At 49.1% G+C, this 22,688-nt stretch overlaps 1 protein-coding gene across 2 annotated transcripts in view; it reads right to left on the bottom strand.

Annotated features, from left to right (window-relative positions):
- LOC140896048 (carbohydrate sulfotransferase 6-like) overlaps positions 1 to 15,482 on the bottom strand; it is a 29,452-nt gene extending 13,970 nt beyond the window's left edge. The window contains exon 1 of one of the 2 annotated variants that reach the window (XM_073307046.1): positions 15,421 to 15,482. The gene's annotated coding sequence lies outside the window, so the exon portion shown is untranslated. Of the gene's footprint in view, positions 1 to 10,311; positions 10,365 to 15,420 lie in introns of those variants that run through there. The other variant, XM_073307047.1, reaches the window with a different exon arrangement.
- Between the last annotated feature and the right edge of the window lie 7,206 nt (positions 15,483 to 22,688).

The following is a 22,688-nucleotide window of genomic DNA, read 5'->3' as shown; positions in this document are numbered from 1 at the left end:
GGAATGTTATGCTATTGTCTACGCTCTGGAAAAGCTATGCCCACACGTTTGGGGACTGCGTTTCACCTGCAAACCAACCATGCTGCGCTACAGTGGCTTCATACCACCAAGGAATATAACAAAAAACTTATTCGGTGGAGTTTAGCTCTCCAAGATTTTGATTTCGACATCCAGCACATCTCAAAAGCTTCTAACAAAGTGGCTGATGCACTCTCCCGTGAAAGTTTCCCAGAATCAACTGGTCCAAATCATCCTTAAGATGTGGGAAATATTGTTAGTCTTTATACAGTTAGTAGTATATTTAGACATGCATGTGTCTTATTAACTCTGTTTTCTCCTAGAGCTCCAGGAAGAAATTACAGCCAGTGTTTCACCCTATCTGTGATTTGGGGGGGTGTGTCACAAATATAAAGGGAAGGGTAACCACCTTTCTGTATACAGTGCTATAAAATCCCTCCTGGCCACAGACAACATCCTGTTACATGTAAAGGGTTAAGCTCAGCTAACCTGGCTAGCATCTGACCCAAAGGACCAATAAGAGGACAAGATACTTTCAAATCTTGGGGGGGAAAGGCTTTTGTTTGTGCTCTTTGTTTACATGGTTGTTCTCTCTTGGGACTGAGAGAGGCCAGACAGAAATCCATCTTCTCCAACCCATCTTAATCCAAGTCTCCAATATTCAAACCAGTATAGGTAAGCCAGGCAAGACAGATTAATTTATCTTTTGTTTTATGTGAATTTTCTCTGTGTTAAGAGGGAGGTTTATTTCTGTTTTGTGTTACTTTAAGGTTTTGCCCAGAGGGGGATCCTCTGTATTTTGAATCTGAATACCCTGTAAAGTATTTTCCATCCTGATTTTACAGAGATAATTTTTACCTTTCTTTTTTTTAATAAAATCCTTCTTTTAAGAACCTGACTGATTTTTCCATTGTTCCAAGATTCAGGGGTTTGGGTCTTTGATGATTATGTAACAAATTGGTTAGGATATTATCATCAAACCTCCCCAGGAAAGGGGGTGTGTAGGCCTTGGGGGGATATTTTTGGGGAAGACATCTCCAAGTGGTCTCTTTCCCTGTTCTTTGTTTAAAACGCTTGGTGGGTGGCAGCATACTGTTCAAGGACAAGGCAAAGTTTGTACCTTGGGGAAGTTTTTAACCTAAGTTGGTAAGAATAAGCTTAGGGGGTCTTTCATGTGGGTCCCCACATCTGTACCCTAGAGTTCAGAGTGGGGAAGGAACCCTGACACACGCATTGACGAGCTAGTTGATCAGTTAGGCAAGGCCCAATACCTAACCACTCTGGACCTGACCAAAGGATATTGGCAAATTCCCCTAGCTGAGAATGCCAAGGAAAAGACTGGTTTCAGAGTAGCAGCCGTGTTAGTCTGTATCCGCAAAAAGAAAAGGAGGACTTGAGACTAACAAATTTATTTGAGCATAAGCTTTCATGAGCTACAGCTCACTTCATCAGATGCATTCAGTGGAAAATACAGTGGGGAGATTTATATACACAGAGAACATGAAACAATGGGTGTTACCATACACACTGTAACGAGAGTGATCAGGTAAGGTGAGCTATTACCAGCAGGAGAGTGCGGGGGGGCGGAACCTTTTGTAGTGATAATCAAGGTGGGCCATTTCCAGCAGTTGACAAGAACATCTGAGGAACAGCGGGTGGGGGGTGGAATAAACATGGGGAAATAGTTTTACTTTGTGTAATTTCCCTATACCCAATGGCCTGTTCCAATACACTGTCCTCCCTTTCGGACTCCATGGGGCCCCTGCAACATTCCAACGACTTATGGACAAATTGCTGCGACCCCATGCCAAGTATGCCACCGCCTATCTAGACGATATAGTCATCCATAGCCCTGACTGGGAAACGCACCTAGGAAAAGTAGAAGCAGTGCTAGACGTTTTGCAGAAGGCCGACCTCACTGCCAACCTTCTCAAGTGTGTGATAGGACTAGCTGAGGCCAGATACCTCGGGTACGTAGTAGGGAGAGGTTTGGTGAAACCCCAATGGAACAAAGTGGAGGCAATACAAGGTTGGCCTTGACCAGTCCGCAAAAAGCAGGTCAGAGTATTTCTAGGGATAGTAGGATACTATCGGAGATTCATCCCTCATTTTGCCACAAAATTGATGGGCCATTGATGGATTTGATAAAGGCTCAGGGCCCCGAGATAGTAAAGTGGACTGACGTGGCAGAAGGAGCATTTGCAGATTTAAGGACAGCCCTTTGCTGCCATCCAGTACTCATAGCCCCAGACTTCGAGAAGGAATTCATCCTACAAATAGATGCCTCGGAGGTAGGGCTAGGAGCCATCCTTTCGCAGATGGTAGGGGAGGAGGAACACCCGACCTTGTACCTCAGCCGCAAACTCCTCCCCAGGGAACAAAAGTACGCCATCGTTGAAAAGGAATGTCTGGTGCTAAAATGGGCTATGGAGACTCTCTGCTACTAACAGAGACTTGGTGGGATAACTCACATGACTGGAGTACTGTCATGGATGGATATAAGCTGTTCAGGAAGGACAGGCAGGGCAGAAAAGGTGGGGGAGTTGCACTGTATGTAAGGGAGCAGTATGACTGCTCAGAGCTCAAGTATGAAACTGCAGAAAAACCTGAGTGTCTCTGGATTAAGTTTAGAAGTGTGAGCAACAAGAGTGATGTCGTGGTGGGAGTCTGCTATAGACCACCGGACCAGAGGGATGAGGTGGATGAGGCTTTCTTCCGGCAACTCGCAGAAGCTACTAGATCGCACGCCCTGGTTCTCATGGGCGTCTTTAATCACCCTGATATCTGCTGGAAGAGCACTACAGCGGTGCACAGACAATCCAGGAAGTTTTTGGAAAGTGTAGGGGACAATTTCCTGGAGCAAGTGCTGGAGGAACCAACTAGGGGCAGAGCTCTTCTTGACCTGCTGCTCACAAACTGGGAAGAATTAGTAGGGGAAGCAAAAGTGGATGGGAACCTGGGAGGCAGTGACCATGAGATGGTCGAGTTCAGGATCCTGACACAAGGAAGAAAGGAAAGCAGCAGAATACGGACCCTGGACTTCAGAAAAGCAGACTTTGACTCCCTCAGGGAACTGATGGGCAAGATCCCCTGGGAGAATAACATGAGGGGGAAAGGAGTCCAGGAGAGCTGGCTGTATTTTAAAGAATCCTTATTGAGGTTACAGGGACAAACCATCCCGATGTGTAGAAAGAATAGTAAATATGGCAGGCGACCAGCTTGGCTTAACGGTGAAATCCTAGCGGATCTTAAACATAAAAAAGGGGAAGCTTACAAGAAGTGGAAGGTTGGACATATGACCAGGGAAGAGTATAAAAATATTGCTCGGGCATGCAGGAGTGAAATCAGGAAGGCCAAATCACACCTGGAGTTGCAGCTAGCAAGAGATGTTAAGAGTAACAAGAAGGGTTTCTTCAGGTATGTTAGCAACAAGAAGAAAGTCAAGGAAAGTGTGGGCCCCTTACTGAATGAGAGAGGCAACCTAGTGATAGAGGATAGAGGAAAAAGCTAACGTACTCAATGCTTTTTTTGCCTCTGTCTTCACGAACAAGGTCAGCTCCTAGACTACTGCACTGGGCAGCACAGCATGGGGAGGAGATGACCAGCCCTCTGTGGAGAAAGAAGTGGTTCAGGACCATTTCAAAAAGCTGGACATGCACAAGTCCATGGGGCTGGATGCGTTGCATCCGAGAGTGCTAAAGGAGTTGGCGGATGTGATTGCAGAGCCATTGGCCATTATCTTTGAAAACTCATGGCGATCGGGGGAGGTCCCGGACGACTGAAAAAAGGCTAATGTAGTGCCCATCTTTAAAAAAGGGAAGAAGGAGGATCCTGGGAACTACAGGCCAGTCAGCCTCACCTCAGTCCCTGGAAAAATCATGGAGCAGGTCCTCAAGGAATCAATTCTGAAGCACTTAGAGGAGAGGAAAGTGATCAGGAACAGTCAGCATGGATTCACCAAGGGCAAGTCATGCCTGACTAATCTAATTGCCTTCTATGACAAGATAACTGGTCTGTGGATAAAGGGAAAGCAGTGGACGTGTTGTTCCTTGACTTTTGACACGGTATCCCACAGTATTCTTACCAGCAAGTTAAAGAAGTATGGGCTGGATGAATGGACTAGAAGGTGGATAGAAAGCTGGCTAGATTGTCGGGCTCAGCAGGTAGTGATCAATGGCTCCATGTCTAGTTGGCAGCCGGTATCAAGTGGAGTGCCCCAAGGGTCGGTCCTGGGGCCGGTTTTGTTCAATAACTTCATAAATGATCTGGAGGATGGTGTGGATTGCACCCTCAGCAAGTTTGCAGATGACACTAAACTGGGAGGAGAGGTAAATACGCTGGAGGGTAGGGATAGGATACAGAGGGACCTAGACAAATTGGAAGATTGGGCCAAAAGAAATCTGATGAGGTTCAATAAGGATAAGTGCAGGGTCCTGCACTTAGGACGGAAGAACCCAACGCACAGCTACAGACTAGGGACCGAATGGCTAGGCAGCAGTTCTGCGGAAAAGGACCTAGGGGTGACAGTGGATGAGAAGCTGGTTATGAGTCAATAGTGGGCCCTTGTTGCCAGGAAGGCCAATGGCATTTTGGGATGTATAAGTAGGGACATTGCCAGCAGATCGAGGGACGTGATCGTTCCCCTCTATTCGACATTGGTGAGGCCTCATCTGGAGTACTGTGTCCAGTTTTGGGCCCCACATGACAAGAAGGATGTGGAAAAGTTGGAAAGAGTCCAGCGGAGGGCAACAAAAATGATTAGGGGACTGGAACACAAGACTTATGAGGAGAGGCTGAGGGAACTGGGATTGTTTAGTCTACAGAAGAGAAGAATGAGGGGGGATTTGATAGCTGCTTTCAATTACCTGAAAGGGGGTTCCAAAGAGGATGGCTCTAGACTGTTCTCAGTGGTAGCTGATGATAGAACGAGGAGTAATGGTCTCAAGTTGCAGTGGGGGAGGTTTAGGTTGGATATTAGGAAAGACTTTTTCACTAAGAGGTTGGTGAAACGCTGGAATGAGTTACCTAGGGCGGAGGTGGAATCTCCTTCCTTAGAAGTTTTTAAGGTCAGGCTTGACAAAGCCCTGGCTGGGATGATTTAATTGGGGATCGGTCCTGCTTTGAGCAGGGGGTTGGACTAGATGACCTTCTGGGGTCCCTTCCAACCCTGATATTCTATGATTCTATGATTCTATGATACTTACTGGGGCGGCGGTTTACCCTCATAACAGACCATGCCCCACTCCAGTGGATGTACAGAAACAAGGAGAAGAACGCACAAGTGACTAGGTGGTTCCTGTCCCTGCAGCCCTTCCATTTCCGGGTACAGCATAGGGCTGGAAGCCAACACGGCAATGCTGATGGCCTATCATGACAGCACTGCCTCTTGTCCCAAGAAGCCCAACCCCATGGTGTTGAGTGGGGCGGGGCGGTGGGGGCGGATATGTGATACAGCATGGCCAGAGGGCAGCAGGAGAGTGTTAGAAGGGAGCCTTATTCCCCGTAGAGGTAAGAAAGTTTGCTATAGATTAATTAAAGCACCTGAAGCCAATTAAAGCACTTGAAGCCAGTTAGAGCACCTGAAGCCAGTCACATGATAAAACCCCCCTGCTTCAATCAGACAAGAGGAGGAGTTGAAGCAGAGTGGATTGGCGTTGGAGCAGAGAGCAGTTTGGAGGGAAGCAGAGGAGAGTTTGGAGAAGTGCTGCAGTGGGCTAAGAAGACAAAGACCCTAGGTAAAGGGACACCTGGTTTGTGCAGAGGGAGGGCAGGGAGCCCCATAAGCTGAAGGGCAGGAGAGGGAAGTAGCCCAGGGGAAGGAACCTCTAGTTCAAGCAGTTTATCACTATCCCTAGGGCCCCTGGGCTGGGACCCGGAGTAGAGGGCGGACCTGGGCCCCTCCCTCTCCACTCCCCTCCTCTAGGACACTAGTGGGGCAGATAATACTCCTGTTCAGGGGCAAGAAACGGTGCCCTGAAACCTCCCCCTCCCATCCCAGAAGAGAAAGCGCAAGACCCATCATAGTAGTGCCGGCAATTTGCCACATAATCCTTTCCCTCAGATAACTCCCCCTGGGTTTCTAATAGCACTGATTACTCTGGAAAGAATTTCTCAGTCTAGTTTACTCTCCTCTAACTGCCAGAAGCTGGGAGTGGATGACGGGATGGATGACTCCCAAAATTATCCTGTTCATTGCCTCTGAAGCACCTGGCATTGGCCACTGTCAGAAGACGAAAAGAAAAGGAGGACGTGTGGCACCTTTGAGACTAACAAATTTATTTGAGCGTGAGCTTTCGTGAGCTACAGCTCACTTCCTCGGATGCATTCAATGGAAAATACGTGCATTCAGTGGTATCTTCCACTGAATGCATCCGATGAAGTGACCTACAGCCCACGAAAGCTCATGCTCAAATAAATTGGTGAGTCTCTAAGGTGCCACAAGTACTCCTTTTCTTTTTGCGAATACAGACTAACACGGCTGCTCCTCTGAAACCTGTCAGAAGACAGGACCCTGGGCTAATTGGACTTTTGGTCTGACCCAGTCTGGCCCTTCTTTGGTTCTTATGTTCCTACACTGGAGGGATGTGGTCACTCTCTTGGAATGTCCTTTAACCTGAACAGGGACAAGAGACAGCAACTTCCAGATACAGAAGGAAGGGGATGGTGGCTGGTGGTACAGCTGGGAGAGCCATGTGTGTCCCTGCCATTGGTGCTGGGAAAGGCTGCCCCTATTGGTGTTGGAGAGCTGTGTGGGAAAGAGCAGAGACTTCAGCAGAAGCAGCCTCTTGGACAGGGGTGCTGGAACAATGTGTATAGTGGGGGTGCTGAGAGCCATTGAACCAAACTGTAAACCCTGCATATAATGGAAACTACTTCAAGCCAGGGGGTGCGGCAGCTCCCCTAGTTCTAGAGCCTATGCTCTTGGATGCTCTCCGGGAACATAAACTGCAGCTAAAATGGAAGATTTTCTTCTAAGCGCTTCCTATTGTCCTCACCCCACGCTCCTGCCCCAGCAAACAACTTGCCCCTGCCCTCCTGCCACACTGCTCTGCTTACTCAGTGGAGCTTTGTCAAATAGGCTAGAGGTGAAATGAAATATCAGCTGCACATATTGGAAGGAGGCTGGTCAGAGATCAGTGTTGTCCATTCAGCTTCCAGGTAGCAGCCTTTACCATTTATGCTTTAACAGATCTAGAAGCCAGTGTGATGAAAGCAGTAACAATGAAGACAGCATCCGACTAGGATGGAGCTACCTTCTACCATGCAGAAGGGAGAGCACCACGGTGTTTGTGGAGTAAAGGTTCTGACAGTCTTCAGTTGCCCCTAAACAGGCTGGATCCCTTTCTGCCCCCACACCCTCCAAACCCACCCTGACATATGTTGTCTCTCCTGATTCACCCCAGGGACACCCTAAAACAACTTCAACTACCTCACACTGTAAACAAAGGATATAAACTCTCCCCCTCCTCCGCCCTAACAGCAAACATAGCTAGGCTTGTTAAGAATCTTACCTGCATAATAAATCTCCGATGCCATCAGTACCATTAGACACCTTTAACTCCTCATGTCTACCCTGCCCCATTGGGCCAAACCCAGAGAGCTCCGTACCCAGACACAGTTTGGCACTGGAATAACCAAAGCGGTTTTAATCCGCACCATTAGTTATTTCACTGCAAGTCTATGTGCGGCCTCTTATTTCCGATGTATAGGGTCCTATTGCAGTTAGCTTAAGTGCAACCTAGCACCAAAGTAATAAAATATGTGAATTAAAACCTATTTAGGCCATGTCTACAGAGGGAAAGAATGTGGCTTTACAAGCAGACAGCCAACACAGTGTAACACCCTAGTGCAGAATGAGCAGACCCCACAATTTGCCCTATGTAACTGGTCGAGGTGAACTCTAGGGGGGAACCTAGCACACGTTAGCTATGGTGTGTAAAAACACACTTTATTTCCTAGCAAAGACATGGCCTTAGTTATTTCATTGCAGGTTTGTTTGTAGACCAGCCCTTGCACTTTCACGGAAGCTTGCCTGAATAAGGCCTGCAAGGCGTGGTCCATCATTATAAGATCACATATTGGAACACAAACAAAAAAGGGGATTTCTTGGGTCTTTTCATAAGACCATGTGGCATCTATTGTCCTGGCCATATAACTCCTAATGGAATGGGACACGGTGGGGCTCTAAACCTGGGATAATGCAGTGTGTGTGTGTGTGTGTGTTGGGGGGGTGTCTATTAGACAATTTCTATTGTAAAACAGAAGATATTTATTTTATTTTATTTTTCATAACCATTGACAAGTCCTTATGATCCTGTGAGCTGGAGCTTTTCTTTTGTTAATTGAAATGATGACTTTTCCAACTTTTTGCTATGACAAACAACCAGCTTTAATCGTTATTGCAATTCAATCCCTTTTATACTATGGATGTGAAATATTGGGCCCATCATTAATTACAGAACAGAGCATGGCCCAAACAGCAACAGTGGCAGAGCAGGAAGGGAACATTTCCTCTGCTAACTGCTGCAGATAAGAAAATCTGGGTGTTCTGGTATTGTCTCAGTCGGAACAAGAAGAGCCTTAAGGGTACTAAAGACAAAGAACAGAAGCTTCCAGGAAAGCCATTGCTGTGTCTCACAGCCTCTCCCGGCACTGAAGAGAGCAGACACAGACCTGGGATGCAGGCAACCCTCACAATGCCAGAAAACGTCTTAGAATATGAATAGGAAGGCTCTGGAAATTTCTAGGGGAAATGTACAACACTGAATGAATTTGATTCTGTCAAAGAAATGCCATTGTAGCAGGCAGCAGTTAGGCTGCAGGTGTGCTGAGACTACTGCCTATCATGCCGACCATACTGTCTCATTACTTCCTTTCAGAGTGGTAGCCATGTTAGTCTGCATCAGCAAAAAAAACGAGGAGTCCTTGTGGCACCTCAGAGACTAACAAATGTATTTGGGCATAAGCTTTCATGGGCTAAAACCCACTTCATCAGATGCATGCAGTGGAAAATACAGTAGGAGGATATATATTCAGAGAACATGAAACAATGAGTGGTGCCATACTTCCTTGTATTCCCAAGACACTCCCGCTCTTATCTAATACTAAGCTCTTTGGGATAAGGACTGTCTTTGTTCTGTTTATGTGGCACCTGCCTCAAAGGAGTCATAGAATCATAGAATATCAGGGTTGGAAGGGACCTCAGGAGGTCATCTAGTCCAACCCCTGCTCAAAGCAGGACCAGTCCCCAACCAAATCATCCCAGCCAGGGCTTTGTCAAGCCTGACCTTAACTGGAGTCCTGTCCATGACTGGAATTCCTAGGTGCTATGGCAATACAGATAATAAAATTAATAAGTAAATACAGTGAAAACATAACCCCAGAAAGACTCTGTACCAAACACAGGCTGGGAACTGTGGGATAGGCGCCTAGAAGGCAGCATAACTGTGCCACTACATGCATGGGGCAAAAATAACTCCCAAACAGCGTGGCCAGTGCGCACACTCTCCTGCCCAGACTCTCTCACCAGCTTGGTTGCGGACAGCTCAGTTTGTTAGTGGAGCTGTGTCCTGTGAGACTTTCTGGGCTGGGCTACACACACATTTTCCTAGCCTTCCCCACTTTTGTACTAGTGCTGATGCAGTTCCAGCTGTGCTAGCAGCGTGGGCCCCCTAGCTACTGTGTCTTTTTAAGGCACAAGCAGCCACTGGCATTTTTACCGCAATGTTGTCTAGGCTTCCTCTGAGCAGCGTTAGATGACAGAATATTAAAGGTGGCAGCACCCTGTCTACACTATCTCTCCCACAGCTGCCACCGCCAGTGGAAAGTGTTTAGAAAAAGGCTCTAAGTGGCTAGCCAGGGAGGTCTGCAGCAACAGAAACTGCTCCCCAAACCTGGCTCAACTGCTTCTGCCCTTGTAATGTAACAACACGTAGCACTTTGCTAACATGTTACATTACAAACATTAACGCGTAACATGGGGTCAGTCCATGGACTTAGGGCTGACCACAACCAGCCAACACATTTGTAAATAACTAGGTGCTGAGTTGTGTCTAACAAACGTCAATAACCCACATTCACTAGCACTTTTAAAACACAATTAATTTCCCAAGTCTAGGCAATCCACCCACCCACCCTTACAGGTTCTCTCTGTGCAGACACACACACTTGCTCCCTTACCCACATATAAATATACATACTCCCCTGTGCATGTAAGCACACATGCACACTCTGACCTGTCATGTGCACACTTTCACTCACACACTGTTTCTCACAGACTGATTTGGCTCTTACCTATACCTGCGACCTGCTCCCTCCCAGTGCTAAGGTTCTTCACTCACTGGATTTGCATAGGCATCTCATAGCCCTAAGCCACTGTTTGCTCCTGTGCCCTCCTCCCCTCCCTACACGCTGCAGCTGTCTGACTGAGAGTCTGAGATGTTTCAGTACTTTCCTCAAGCCTGAAAACCCCACCTTCTAGGACTGGCTGCAAAGGATGGAAAGAGGTAGTCACTCCCAGGGAGCAGGGATGGCAGAGTCCAACTGTGACGCAGGCAGATCAGGTGCCAGCTCAGACCAATGTCTCAACTAAACTTTGCCAAATCCAGGGCTGGGATCAGCCTGGCTCTCCAGGGTATTAGTATTGTAAAAACAGATATTAGAATTATAAAAATGTGTTTCATGTTTAGACTTTAACTGAAAGCTTGTGAACTGCTGCCAGCATTAATCTCACTTACATCATCTGTGCCCCATACTGCAAGGGGATATTTGAGCAGTTGTGTTGTGAGCCTCTGTGACTGTGTAAATCACTCAAAGGGAGAGAGACATTAATTAGGGTGAAGTTCTGAGCTTCAGCAGAAGGTGTTACAGCCTTCCCAGCAGGAAAGGTCCAGACACATCAGACTATTGTGGGATGTTAAAGAGGACAAAAGACCTTGTTTTTCTGCTCTCCCCCATGAAGAGGAGTCATGCAAGTGGATGCCTCCCATCAGCTGAGTTTGCAACTCAGAGCTCATGGCAGGAGGGGAATAAAACCCCAAACTAAAGGAACTAGATAGCTCTATGCTGCTCGGACTCTGGGAGGAAGGTTTCTAAGCATAAGCAAGACCAGTAGTGAGCAACCTGCAGCCCATCAGAGTAATCTGGTGGTGGGCCGCCAGACAGTTTGTTTGCATTTGCACGGCCACCCGCAGCTCCCAGTGGCTGTGGTTCACCGTTCCTGGCCAATGGGAGCTGCGGGAAGCAGTGGCCAGCATGCCCCTGTGGCCCATGCCCCTTCCCGCAGCTCCCAGTGGCCGGGAACGGTGAACTGCGGCCACTTTGAGCTGCAGGTGGCCCTGCAAATGCAAACAAACTGTCTGGCGGCCCGCCAGCAGATTACCCTGACAGGCCGCATGTGGCCCGCAGACCGCAGGTTTCCCACCACTGATCAAGAGATTCCCCAGGGCTTAGGCTGGCTTAGCTCTAGGGACATATGGATCTTGCTGATTTTAGAATCTTCGATTCACTTTGAAACTGAAGATTATAGCTTGTGTGTATCTCTGCTGACCCTGCTTTAACCTTGTAAATAACGCTCTTGTTTCCTTTCCCTGTTGAATAAAGCTTCATATAGCTTATGTCAGGATTGGCTACAGGCGCTGTCTTTGGTGTGAGATCTGAGGTGTAATTGACCTGGGGTAAGCAACTGGTCCTTTGGGACTGGCAGAAGCCTGAATATTGCTGTGATTCTTGGTGGAAGGGACCAGCCATCACAAAGGTGAGACAGACCGGAGTGCCTAGGGGGACTGTCTGTGACCCCATGGTAAGGCTGTGCTGGTGCCTGAGGAGATCACACTTGATACTTGGTTGGTGAAAACTAAGCACAGACTTCACAGCCAGTTTTGGGGTGTGGGGTGCCCTGGTTCCTGACAGGCTGCCCTGAGGCTGGGACCCACACTCTGGAGTCACTCAGGCAGCGTCACACCAACACCACGAGCACTGAAATTGTCACAAGCTGATAAGAGCCAGGAAATTCCCAGTGAACACTTTGCTGAATGACCCACTGCTATGCCAAATGAGGGGGCAGGCGGCCTGTTGGGGCTGGAGCACAGCTCTTTTTGGGGAGAAGAGGCTGGGAGCCCTGTGCGGGGTGGGAGGCCCATCCATGGAAGGGGACACTGCGGCAGGGACTGTAAGCATGGGTGGTTGGAGCACTGAGAGTGGCATGTCAGCACCAGAGTGGGCTGGGCAGGTTTGGGGCAGTACCAGCCTGAGAAGTGGTGTTCACTGGAAACTGTACCAGCAAATCTCACCTGCGCTGTGCTCTGAATGGGACCCAGTGTGAAGCTGCCAGACCAGCTGGGCCACTCCCAGTGGCAGGTGTTGGCATGGGAAAGGCAGTTCTCTCCCAGCCCAGCCCTTCCTTTCCTGGGGCACCATGCTCTGTAGGGCGCGGTGCTCTCTGGGGAGCAGGCTGAATGCTGCTCCAATGGTTGCTCACTGCTGGTGTGGGGGTAGGATAGGGCAGGAAGCCAGGGTAGGTGGGTTGGCAACACAGATCTGTGCTGAGTCCCACATAGCCGGACATGCTGGGTCACAGCTCCCTTCACTCGTCTGCCAGACGCCAGCCCCTCTCGTGCACCCAGTGACCAAATGCAGTGTGACTGCAAAGACAGGGCAGGCCTGTGCATGGCACCCAGAGCCCCTGCCTCAGGACCCACATTTGGAGCCTCCTCTGGAGCCTTCAGCCCGCCCACACGACACCCCCCCCCCCCACCCATACACCAGGATCCTGCTTCCTTAGCGTTCCTACTTCATGCGCCTCTGGCCCTTTCCTCTCTGCCTCTAACACACTCGTTCCTCTTCCCTGGGCCCCACTGGCCTCGAGCTCCCGTTCCCTCTCCCCTCTGCTGGGTGCACTCGGCCCCCTGCAGCCTCTATCTCCTCCCCACCCCTTCCAATTTGGCTTCAGCCCCAAGAACTCAACGAACTGCCTGGCCAAGGGCACAGCCCCTCCTGCCAGCACCCTCCTCAGGGCAGGCACTCTCCTCCCCTCTTACTGCTGCTTTGGCCCACACACTGCACTTTTTCTCTGCTCTTGGTTTCTGAGTCTCCGCCCACCACCAGTGCCCCATAAAGGCTCCTCATGCTCCCTTCTCTTTAACTGGGGCTGTACCACAAGGCTCTGCTCTTCCTCTCTCCCTCCCCCCAACCAGCACATCAGATGGCCCCTCAACATCACTGATCCCCAATCTGCCTCTCCCTTCAGCCTCCACTGGAGTGGGTGCTTGGTTGTCACCACAAACTCAGTCCTTCCAAAATTCACATCTCCCACGACTGCCCTGCCAGCTCCCCTGGCAGCTGCATGGGCTGTCCTGACTCCCAAAAGTATGGAAGGCATCCATGTGTAAATTGCACAAGGTCCCCACCCAAAGGCACCGCACCCTAATGTCACACTTGACAAGGCAAACGGGGTTGTGGTGGAAGGAAAGTTGGTCACAGTCAATTGCTAAAACCTGGCTGGGCAGTGTCAGTGTAGTTGGCTGATTTTACTTTTTTGCTAAAGGAGTCAGAGAATGTCTTGGGTCCCTGACTTCTTGAAAGTGCTGCAGCTGAGCTAAGCCTCCCAGGGGCACTGAAAAGAGAGAGCATGTTGGCCTTGCAGAGCAGTAAGGAATCATGCCCAAGCATAGGGAGAAGCATGGAAGAAAGTGCAGAAGGCAGCCAGGGAAGTTGAAAATTGACACATAGAAGCTGGCCCATTAATGGTTTACAATGGGCAGGACCTGCTGCCTATGGCAGCAAGTCCATAAACAACTTTACCATGCACTAAACCTGTGCCAGTTGTCGTCCCCCTTTCTGTCCCCTACACTATAGATGAAGTGGACAAGGGTCTCTGCAACACTAACTCCAGGAAAGCGGCAGGAATGGACAGAATATATCAAGAATTCCTGAATAATATTGGCCTGAAGGCAAGAAGGTTGCTGACAGACTTCGTCAGCAACATCCACTCTTCTGGCATAATATGGAATAGCCAAGATCATAGCCCTTTTGAAGCTCAGAAAAGAGGCCACCGACCCAAACCCCCCACCAGCCCATCTCCTTCCTTAGCAGGTGCTATAAGCCTTTGGAGCGGCTCCTACTTCTATGTTACAGCCAGTAGTGAAGCGATTGGTCCCAAAGAGCAGGCTGGATTTAGAACCAGTTGCACTGCTGTGACCTGGCGCTGGCCTTAACCAGCTAAATTGGATTTGACTGCCAGCGAAAATTAAAAACAGCAGCCACATTCATTGACCCTTCGTCTGCATATGATACTGTATGGTGCACAGGTCTCCTGCTGAAGTTATCATTAACCTTCCATGCTAATCAAACACAGACTCATCACTAAGATGCTGAGTAACACAATATTCAACATACGCCTTGGTGAATCTCCCAGCAAATCACAGAGAATGAACAACAACCTCCCACAGAGATCCATTTTAGTTCCTACACTGTTCAGTCTCTATACCAGCAACATTCCAGTCACATCATCCCGTGAATTCATCTATGCAGACAACATTGTGCTAGCAACGCGAGTGTCCTCTCTGAAGGCCACAGACAAGATCATGAATAATGACCTCCGAACACTTGAGACGTAACTCAAAACTTGGTGCTTGAAACCCAGGACTTCAAAAACACTCGTCTCTGCCTTCCACTTGAACAACCATGAGGCCCAAATGCCACTGAAAGTGGACTTTTGTGGTCTGCCTCTGTCACATGACCATAGTCCTTGGTAGCTTGGAATTACCCTTGATCAGATGCTGAGCTGTCGCCAGCACCTTGACAACACCAAAAAGAAGATAAAGACACAGCTTAACGTCATCCAGCAGCTCGCTGGCACATGCTGGGAGTGTGATGCTTCCACACCAGTCTCATTGACACTGAAATCAATGACGCGCTAAGGATTGTTAGTGGCCCTCTCAGTTCCACGCCAATAGTGTGTCTCCCGTGTTGGTGGGCATCGCTTCAGCCGACATCAGGTGAGACACTGCTGTAGCCCAGGAGTACAAAATGACCCTGGCTGCTCTGGACCTGCTGACACACCAAGACCTCAATTCACTGCCACTCTCCCAACTCAAACCCAGGAAGCCTTTCTGGCTCCACGCGTCAACACTACAGGCCATTGGAGAGGACTCCAGCACTTGCTGGCTTGCATCGTGGGCTGTTGTGACATTCCAAACAAAGACCTGATTGAAGATCCAACAAAAGAAATCCCAGGATTCTGCCTTCCCCATAGGCAGCGCATGATACTCACCCATGTTTGGACAACGCACAAAGGTGTGGACATCTCCTCCACAAATGGAACATCAAATTGTATTTGATTGTGACTCTGGTGTGGTATAAACCATGTGACACACCATAGACAACTGCCCCATTTATGCTTACCGTGGTGGCACAAGGGGGATCCACCTAACTGCCCCATCAGCATTAGACTACCTTTTGAATTTCAAGATTCAATTATAATCCCAGCCCATCCGTACAAAAGGAGAATGGGCAGAAGGAGACATGGCAGGAGAGTTCATCCAGTAAGTTAGGAGGCTGAGGGAACTGCGCAGGCCATGAGGAGCAGCTGGACTCTAGCTACATAACTAGATAACAAAATATTTGCTATTTAACAACAGCATAAGGACAATAATTCTCTCTTCCTGCTCGGGGCCAAGCTTTTGCCAGTCACATCGGCTCCCAGCGAGACATCCGCCTTCCTTGACAGCATCCGTCTGTTTGCAGCCTGGGAAGGAGCCAGGCAGCCCCAGGCTCACTCTGTCAGGCTGGGTTCAGGGCAGGAGAGCATAGGAGGCAGTAAGAATAGAAAGACTAATTGCATGGCTGGCTCTTGCCACAGGATGGGACAGGACTGAATGGGGCAGGTCACGCTTCCTTTCACTCCTGACCTTGCAGGCGCAGCTGGACAAGCTCTGGTAAACTTGACTCACGAAACCAGGTGGGAAGCTGGCTGCTACTCAGGCATCAGGGCAGAGCTCCTGCTCAGAGCCCCAGGGAAAGAGCAGCACAGAGAACCCCTGCTGCAGGGCACAGCACATTTTACTGGTCCCACGACATCCAAGAACTTTGCTCTGTGCTCTTGAGCGCCATCTCCCGGCATTGTATCTGGGAACTGTGTAAAGTGATATAGCCATAGCACACTCCTGTCACGCCCCCCTCCTCCTTAATGGGCCTGCCTGAGGCCGGAGTCTCCTCTGCCCAACATCTTGTTCAGCACAGGTGCAGAAAGCTCCCAGCTCAGCATGGCTCTCCAGGGACAACAGGCTCCCCGGTCACTTACACTGGTGAAGCCAGGGACCTCACTGGTGTGGAACTGAGGGAAGGAGGAGGAGAATCAGGCCCAGAGAGGGAGTAAATCCTTAGCCAGAGGTGACAAAAAAGCCCAGACCTACACAGAGCTACTGTCAGCCACCGCCCTGGAGGAGCTATGCACCTCACTAACGCTGCACCCTGCTGTAGCTATACGGATGCATCTTAACAAGGAGAAAAGGGGCCTCTTAAACAGTGTCACCTCTTGCAAGGACACTAACACGTGGTGAAATCCTAGTGAAGACAGGGCCCAGTCCAATTTTCACATGAGTTGGCAGGTTGTGGAGGAGCCTGTGGTTTACCTTGATCAGCTAACATCTGCTAGGACGATGCCTAGGGCTTGTGCAGGCCCAGCAAGAGACATGGCTCCTGCTCTGAGTGGGCCCAGACGACAGAGCCAGCCAGCACAGATGCACAGGGGCTCCAGAGGGAAAGACTCACTTAGAGGATGTGCCGTGTTCTTCAGAGGAGTAAGCTGGGGAGTGGGCCGGGTGCTTGGCATGCCGGGGGAAGGAGGGAGTTCCAGGCAGATGGAAGACATGGAATCATAGAATCATAGAATATCAGGGTTGGAAGGGACCCCTGAAGGTCATCTAGTCCAACCCCCTGCTCGAAGCAGGACCAATTCCCAGTTAAATCATCCCAGCCAGGGCTTTGTCAAGCCTGACCTTAAAAACCTCTAAGGAAGGAGATTCTACCACCTCCCTAGGTAACGCATTCCAGTGTTTCACCACCCTCTTAGTGAAAAAGTTTTTCCTAATATCCAATCTAAACCTCCCCCACTGCAACTTGAGACCATTACTCCTCGTTCTGTCATCTGCTACCATTGAGAACAGTCTAGAGCCATCCTCTTTGGAACCCCCTTTCAGGTAGTTGAAAGCAGCTATCAAATCCCCCCTCATTCTTCTCTTCTGCAGGCTAAACAATCCCAGCTCCCTCAGCCTCTCCTCATAACTCATGTGTTCCAGTCCCCTAATCATTTTTGTTGCCCTTCGCTGGACTCTCTCCAATTTATCCACATCCTTCTTGAAGTGTGGGGCCCAAAACTGGACACAGTACTCCAGATGAGGCCTCACCAATGTCGAATAGAGGGGAACGATCACGTCCCTCGATCTGCTCGCTATGCCCCTACTTATACATCCCAAAATGCCATTGGCCTTCTTGGCAACAAGGGCACACTGCTGACTCATATCCAGCTTCTCGTCCACTGTAACCCCTAGGTCCTTTTCCGCAGAACTGCTGCCTAGCCATTCGGCCCCTAGTCTGTAGCTGTGCATTGGGTTCTTCCGTCCTAAGTGCAGGACCCTGCACTTATCCTTATTGAACCTCATCAGATTTCTTTTGGCCCAATCCTCCAATTGGTCTAGGTCCTTCTGTATCCTATCCCTCCCCTCCAGCGTATCTACCACTCCTCCCAGTTTAGTATCATCCGCAAATTTGCTGAGAGTGCAATCCACACCATCCTCCAGATCATTTATGAAGATATTGAACAAAACCGGCCCCAGGACCGACCCTTGGGGCACTCCACTTGATACCGGCTGCCAACTAGACATGGAGCCATTGATCACTACCCGTTGAGCCCGACAATCTAGCCAGCTTTCTACCCACCTTATAGTGCATTCATCCAGCCCCTACTTCCTTAACTTGCTGACAAGTTAGAAGAAGCACAACAACAGGTTGCCGGTGGTGCGCTGGGCAGTGGGCAGAGATGCGGGCAGGGCTGGAGCCCTCATGTATGATCAGGGAGCGAGAGACAGGGACACGATCCAGGCAGTGGACAAAGGCCTGCCTTTAACCTCTTCTGCACAGGGTGGAAGGTAGGGAATGGCCCAGGGCACTGAGCTGCTCTGCTGCAAACTGGTCCAAGCTGACAGGCCCATGCAGCACTGGGACAGCTGCTCCTGGGGCCAGCTGGTGTTGCCACATTAGGTGGCTAATGACTAATTTTGCTTTTTCTTTAAAAAAAAAGATTGATTTAAAGCTGCACGTAGAGGGTCTGCTGTCTGCCTCATGCTGCTCCCATTCCAGTGCTCCATGTGGGCATGGGCACAAGGGATTGATACAGAAGCCATAGGGCCTTGCTTTGTTCTGCACTTCCCAAGGCCACACCAGGGTGGCTTTTCAGCCAGTTCGTGTCTCCTGCATGGATCATGGACTAAAAGCTGGGCTGCTTGGTACTTGTCCCCTAGTCCTGTGCTCCAGCTCCCTGATGATTCATGGCAGGGCGGGGTTTCCTGTCCTGGATCTCCACACACACACCCAGGGCCACGTTACCGTTGTTTTTAATATTTGCACATTGCTGCCACTCACTTCCTTAGCAAATAGCATCTCCCAGCTGACATGGGCTCCGCCTGCGCCCTCACCCCCCATCTGTGCAGATGGTGGCACATTGCCAGTGCAGCTGCCTGCAATACCAGGCATCCCATTCATGCTGCAAAACCCAGAGCTGCCCCCTCTCAGCTCAAAACCCTCAACCCTCCCATCCCCCTCCATTACAGGGCAGTCACAGGGAGCTGATGGTGGCCGGAGCCCAGGGGAAGCCCTCCATTGCAGGCTGGAGCCAGGTGTGGGAGTCTGTAGGAGCTTGCCAATGAGGAGCCAGGGAAGGAAACAGGGGAGTCAAGGCGCCATGGGTGGGAGGCATGTAGGCGCCTGCATTTTTTATTTTGTGTGCAGTTTAGGGTGGATTCTCAACCCTAATTGCCCCGTACATACTCTGGGGACTTCAGGGGGATCTCAAAAAACAGCTCACAACCCCCAAATAACTGCTGTTTTATTTGCTCAGTCTCAGATTTTTTGGGTTCTGACGCATGATTTTTGGATTCATGGGGCCCGGCTGGCAATGCTGCATCCATGCACAGACGCCTTAGCACAGTAACCACAATGTATCATTTGGCATAAGAAGCCCACTGCCATGGGAGTGCATGGGGCACCTTTTAGTTCCTATTTATCAGTTTGCTGCAGAACATCTGGCTCCTGTGTTACTTTGCACGCTAGGCTGTGTATGCAGGCCAGCTGTTTGCCTAGAAAACGCTGGCCTTGGGTGCACAACAATCCCATCCCCAGAGGGTTTCCTGTTAACTCACAGGGTGCTCTGTGCAGTGCTCTGCACAAGGACTTCAAATGCTAATTGCATGGCTGAGCTTCCCAGAAGGCCACTTCCCCTGCCTGAGGTGCATGGGAAGGGTGAGGACATGCTGTCCCTCTGAGCTGGGGGAGGGTGGAGGGGAGGGCACTGAGTGCTTTGGATATGCTCCCTTCCTTGTCACAGATGCATTATTTGCGGAAGTGGTAGGATCCTCCGGCTCTTAAAATGAACAATGGTGATTGTTCTCTGTGTACTTTTGGGTCACTAATTTTGGATTACTGTGCCAGAAGCAAAGGATTATTATTACCCGAGATCAACATTTGCCATGTGTCCTCAGCCACTGAAAGGCTGTGCCAGCATCTGTGGGGGTTCAGCACAGAATTCTGCCCTCTCCCTCCTCCCCTTTCCTAAGCCCTGTGACAGCGTGGAGAGTATCAGACACTAGGCAGAGATGACCTGTCCCAGGAGCGGTCCTGCAGGGAGTGGGCTGACTGCTTTTCACAGGATCATAGAATCATAGAAGATCAGGGTTGGAAGGGACCTCAGGAGGTCATCCAGTCCAACCCCCTGCTCAAAGCAGGACCAACCCCAATTAAATCTGCCCAGCTGTATTCATGCTCTGGCTTTGCACCCTCACAGTTACACTTTGTTTTCACAAGTGCCTGGCTGGGCGGCCAGCTTGCAGCCTGCGCAGCTCATGGCATGAAGGGCAAATGGCCCCCCATGGCTCTCTGGGGTCTTCTGGAGTTCTCCCACCTGTTGCCTGGAATCTCTACCCTTGCAGGCTCAAGGCTACTGGCAGAACTCTTCAGTGGCTCATTTAAGGTACCAAGCCAGGTCAGAAAAGTCCCGCTCAGTCTGTAATATTAAACTTTATCAAAAGGTCAGCAAGTGACCACTAGAAGAAACTGGGTTGTTTAGGTTAAAAGAACTGCGGCAATGGAATGCTAAACTGTATTGTACTGTTCAGCCACCAGGGGGCACTGTATGTAAAAAGCAGCTTATTTAAGTAATCTTAGCCATATCTGGCAGAGCATTAATAGATCTTACGATGAACACATCTAGTATGAATAAGCAAACTCTGTAGCCAGTCCATATCTGAGACAGGAGCATGACATGGTGTCAGGAGTAAACTAAGAACAGAAACACAAGTCAAACAGCAACAAAGGTAGCAGGATCTCATCACATGCCACTTTTCAGTGCCCCCGAGAACTTCAGCTTTGGTAAACCTTCAGAATAGACATACTGGAAGCAGTATTTTGAAAGATTTTTGAATTGCAAACAAACTCCACAAAGCAACTGGAAACATACAGGTATCTTCTTTAATTTATGCTGTGTGGAAGCAAGCAGAGTATAGCTTTTTTAAACCCTGAGACTTTACTGAAGACAGTCACAAAGATGTGAAACATACTCTATACTCCACAGAAATGCAGTTTATGAAAAACATGTTTTCGCCCAAGAATCCAAGAACCAGGAGAAATGTTGAATGTTTTATAAGAGCTCTGCTTACATTGGCTGAAAACTGTGATTTTTGAATTCAATTGAAAATATCAGAGGCTGGCTGGTTATTGGGTTAACAGAGAAAAATCTTTCAGAGCAGCTACAATTGAAAAGAGATTTAACTCTAGCCTCAGCTATTCAAATAGCAAATAGTCTGAACTGGTGAAACAGCAAAAGCTAGAAAAATCTGTAATGCCGCTATATAAATCCATGGTAGGCACACACCTTGAATACTACGTGCAGATCTGGTCTCCATATCTCAAAAAAGATCTATTAGAATTGGAAAAGGTTCAGAGAAGGGCAAAATAAGTGATTAGAGGTATGGAACAGCTTGCATGTGGGGAGAGATTAAAAAGATGGACTGTTCAGCTTAGAAAAGAGGCAACTAAGTGGGGAGGTAATAGAAGTCTGTAAAATCATGACTGGTGTGGAGAAAGTGAATCAAGAAATGTTATTGACTCTTTCACATAACACAAGAACCTGGGGTCACACAATTAAATTACTATGCAGCGGGTTTTAAACAAACAAAAAGAAGTATTTCTTCACACAACACAAAGTCTGCCTGTGGAACTCTTTGCCAGAGGATGTTGTGAAGGCCAAGACTATAAAAGGGTTAAAAAAAGTAGATAAGTTCATGGAGGATAGGTCCATCAATGGCTATTAGCCAGGATGGGCAGGGATGCAAAACCTGAGCCTCTGACTGCCGGAAGCTGGGACTAGATAATGGGATAGATCACTTGATGATGCCCTGTTCTGTTCATTCCCCCTGGGCACCTGGCACTGGTCACTGTCAGAAGACAGGATACTGAGCTAGATGCACCATTGGTCTGACCCAGTCTGGCTGTGCTTATGTGTGAAACAGACCTGTCTCAAGCCCCCACCCAGTAATCTGGTAAAATGTATCACCATCCTGGGCACCTCTAAGTGGCAACACTTTCCAACTCTGAAGCCCTGAATCTGTGTATAACAAAGCCAAAAATCTTTAATAAAAGGGAAAGGGAACCAGCATTAATTTGGGAAAACACCATGATCACATTCAAAAGCACGTGACCGGAAGCAAACAGACCAGAAGCAAACAGTGCGTTGGGCAGTGTCCTTTGCCTCAGTTTCCCACTTCTCCAGTGTGAAAGTCTGACAAAATGAATGTCCCTTACCACATCATTGACCTCTCCCGCCCGTGCACCCCACTCATCGTTGGTTGTTCTTGGTTAGCCAAGACCCAGAGTTCAGAGTTGCGTTCACAGGATTCATCTCCCACTCCCGGGGCGGGAGTGAAGCAATGCCTCTGCTGCTGCCTCTGCAACTGGCTCACGGCTGCCACCACTTCTCTGCCACCACTTGGCCACTCTTTCTCCACTCCCACTGGTGCCTGCTGCTGCTTGCTGCTCCCACAACGTGATGTTCTGAAGTTGCACCACTTAACCCAGGTTTCAGAGTAACAGCCGTGTTAGTCTGTATTTGCAAAAAGAAAAGGAGTACTTGTGGCACCTTAGAGACTAACCAATTTATTTGAGCATGAGCTTTCGTGAGCTACAGCTCACTTCATCGGATGCATACCGTGGAAACTGCAGCAGACTTTATATACACACAGAGAATATGAAACAATACCTCCTCCCACCCCACTGTCCTGCTGGTAATAGCTTATCTAAAATGATCATCAGGTTGGGCCATTTCCAGCACAAATCCAGGTTTTCTCACCCTCCACCCCCCCACAAATTCACTCTCCTGCTGGTGATAGCCCATCCAAAGTGAC

This window comes from Lepidochelys kempii, chromosome 12, assembly GCF_965140265.1.
Source record: "Lepidochelys kempii isolate rLepKem1 chromosome 12, rLepKem1.hap2, whole genome shotgun sequence".
NCBI classification, from domain to species: domain Eukaryota; kingdom Metazoa; phylum Chordata; order Testudines; family Cheloniidae; genus Lepidochelys; species Lepidochelys kempii.
The sequence above is the reverse complement of the archived record's forward strand: the minus strand, read 5'-3'. Positions and strand labels throughout refer to the sequence as shown.